The sequence below is a fragment of the Panthera uncia genome, unplaced genomic scaffold (genome assembly GCF_023721935.1).
Source record: "Panthera uncia isolate 11264 unplaced genomic scaffold, Puncia_PCG_1.0 HiC_scaffold_1532, whole genome shotgun sequence".
In the NCBI taxonomy this organism is placed as follows: domain Eukaryota; kingdom Metazoa; phylum Chordata; class Mammalia; order Carnivora; family Felidae; genus Panthera; species Panthera uncia.
Window position 1 is genome coordinate 1 of NW_026058176.1, and position 3,260 is coordinate 3,260.

Below are 3,260 nucleotides of genomic sequence, written 5' to 3' on the forward strand. Positions count from 1 at the left end.
TTCTTTTTCCATAGAAAAATAGTTGCTCAATTGAAAAATCAGTATTATAAAAATAAAATACATTTTAAAAAGACGAGACAAATATTATATATAAATATAAACTCAAGACATCTAGAGTATTTTTTAGCCTCCAAACTCGGTTACCTTTACGTTATTGTAAAATTATTAACAAAAAAAATACATTTTAAAAAGACGAGACTTAGAAATTAGTGTTAGTTTATGCGTCAACACTTTAACTTAAGAGTTCTAATACTGATTTTTCAATTGAGCAACTATTTTTCTATGGAAAAAGAAATCAGTTTCTTCCCTTATAAAAAGGGAAAAAAAGGTGCCTTGGGTATAAAATCAAAATGTCTATAGTGTGATCAGTCACGAGCTTAGAAATGTCACTCTGCAACGTTCAGTCATTAATTAGTGTCTGGTGCAAAGAAGGCAGGTGCCAGGAGCCCCTCCTGTACTAGGCTAAGTGACAGCTTCCCAAGGATAAAATCCCACAGCCTTCTGTGAGGAAGAGGGGTAACCAGCAGGCAGGAAAAGGGGCAGAACTGAGGGAGGAAGCCAGGGAGGGTTATGCACTGAAGTCTACTGGGAAGCACTTTAATTTGCAAGAGGGAAGAGCTTCCTTCATGACTGCTGAATAGAAGAGGCCTGAGCCTGTCCTAGGAAAGTTAAGCTGCTTTCTGTGCATGAGCCAGCCTCCCTCCCACCCTTGAACTTGCGTGAACTCCTCCTGCAGCCCTGAAGAGTACTGGGAGAAGCGAGGATCACCCAGAGTCCCTGCTGCTAGTCTCTGGAATACAAACAATGTTTGAAGTCCCTCTGTCCAGACCAAGTGGTTGGAGTCTTTGCGGGGTAAATTCCTGACCCAGACATGAAGGGAGATGCTGAGAGCAAAGAACAGGGCTGTGAGGATGAAGTTAGGGCATAGAATGTTGGCCAGGCCAGCCTGGAATATGAAGTGTGGAAGAACATGAGGAAAAGGATTGCAATAACCTGGATAATAAAACAAAAACAAAAACAAAAACAAAAAACACCAGCTAAATGACAGGGGCCAGTCAGGGTGGCTCTGAGAAGGAACTGACAAAGAGGTCACATGATAGCAGCAGGAACTGCAGGGAGAGCACCAGGCTGTATAAGCAGCTTTCCTCTGATCTCTTGGGATGCCTGGGTGACATTCCACAGAAAACAGCTCCTGGCTTTCTTCCCAGTACTGAAGGAAGCACCCGTTAGTCAAAATGAGCTTGTTTGCCTTGCTCTAAGACAAAGGCTTCAAAGACCCTGCCTGGGTCGATGGTCAGGAAACCACATGATGGTTTGGGGAAACTGGTTTTAAATTCGTAAGTGGACGGTGGGCGCGGGCCCTGTCTGGACAATGGTAACCCGCTGATCCTCGGTTCCCGCTCAGGGCTCTGTGGCCGGTCCTGCCACTGTGTTTGGGCCCCTGCTTTGCTGGGCCCACTCCTCTCCTGCCCTCCCAGATCCTTGCGCCCAGCTCCTGACCCTCCTAGGCAGCCGTTGCCCAAGGCCTCGGTGAGGGGCAGACCCAGGCAAGAGCCTTCACATCTGCCCAAACACTTCCGTGGCCACCAGATGGGGGGATGAGGGATGAGGGCATAGCTGTGGTCGCGCTCCTTGGGGGAAGATATGCCGGCAGAGGGACTGGGTTTGGGGTGAGCACCTTGGCATGCTAGGAGCGGACCACCCTGCAACCCCGGACTCCATTTCCCGGGACTGAAGACTATTTTTGTTTTAGTTACCTGTCGTCCACCTCTCTTACCCATTCCAGTTTTCTTAATTATAGCATGCGTTTGTGTGCGGGGGTGTGTGACTGTGTGATTGTGTCGTGTTTGTATGGGCATGTGTGTTAACTTACTTTCTCCCATCTTTCCTAAAATGCAAGCTCCATGTTTGTTGGAAATTGCTTCACTTCTTGCCTTTTTGTTATAGAAATTTTTTAAGGTTTTATTTATTTTTGAGCGAGAGAGACAGCATGAGTCGGGGAGGGGCAGAAAGAGAGGGAGACCCAGAATCCCAAGCAGGCTCCAGGCTCTGAGCTGTCAGCACGGAGCCGGCCATGGGGCTCTAACTCCCCTCCAGTGCTTAACCGACTGAGCCACCCAGGCGCCCCTCTTCACTTATTTTCTTGTGTTGTATCCACAGAGCCTAAAAAGCATGCCTTGTATATGGGAAGCACTTAGAAAACATGTTGAATGGATGAAAGATGAGTACAAATGGCTTATCTATATTAGCAATCCATGTCTCAAGTGTATCCTGACCTACTTACGAGATAAGAAATGTATGGCTTAATATAGCATTCAAGATGTGTCTACTTAAAGACCTATATTTACAGGAAAGCCCGTGTAATATGTGTATACTGGAAAATGATACAATTTGAGTAAACTATATTAAAATATACATATTTTAAGTCAATCTAAAATGCTAGGTGTTAATAAAACCCCCATAATTTCAGTAGTTTTTCTTAACATTAGAGCAGTTACATTATTGAATAGGTGTGTTGAAATCTTGTGAAGAGACACAGACACATCTAGGTAATCCAGCCATCTGAAAAGTTTATGAGTATCAATAAAATCAGGTTTGCAAGCTTAGACTTTAAATGATGACGTAGGAGTCTTAGGATTCATGGTGTACAGAAACTTCCTGTGGAAAACATGAAGAGAAATAGTTGACTTGCAAATCAATATTCAAAAATTAAGATCCTGGGGCGCCTGGGTGGCTTGGTCGGTTAAGCGTCTGACTTCCGCTCAGGTCATGATCTCATGATCCTTGAGTTCGAGCTCCGCATCGGGCTCTGTGCTGACAGCTCAGAGCCTGGAGCCTGTTTCAGATTCTGTGTCTCCCTCTCTCTGACCCTCCCCTGTTCATGCTCTGTCTCTCTCTGTCTCAAAAATAAATAAACGTTAAAAAAATTTTTTTTTAATTAAAAAAAAAATTAAGATCCTTTGGGCACATGGATAATGATGTGAAAGCAAGTCAAGACATTATGGTTAAGGTTTTTGAAATTTGGCAATTACCGCTGATGATAAAGTTGTAGGAAATTTCAGTCTTCATCCCCAAAACTAAGGTCAGCCTCATATTGAACTATCTTTTTAAAAAGAAAATTAGGTAGTACTTGGTAATCCTTATGCCTGTGTTCAAGGATCATATGAAGGGGTGCTGATAAAGAAGAAAGCTTGAACCACAAGGCTGACTAAACAAAATCGCTAAGCTCTCTATTAGTCTCAGGAGACAAACAATCCAAT

The 3,260-nt window shown here is 43.8% G+C and overlaps 1 pseudogene; it reads right to left on the reverse strand.

Annotated features, from left to right (window-relative positions):
• Positions 1–707: 707 nt before the first annotated feature.
• On the reverse strand, positions 708–1,175 carry LOC125917146 (transmembrane protein 138-like; annotated as a pseudogene).
• Positions 1,176–3,260: the final 2,085 nt, after the last annotated feature.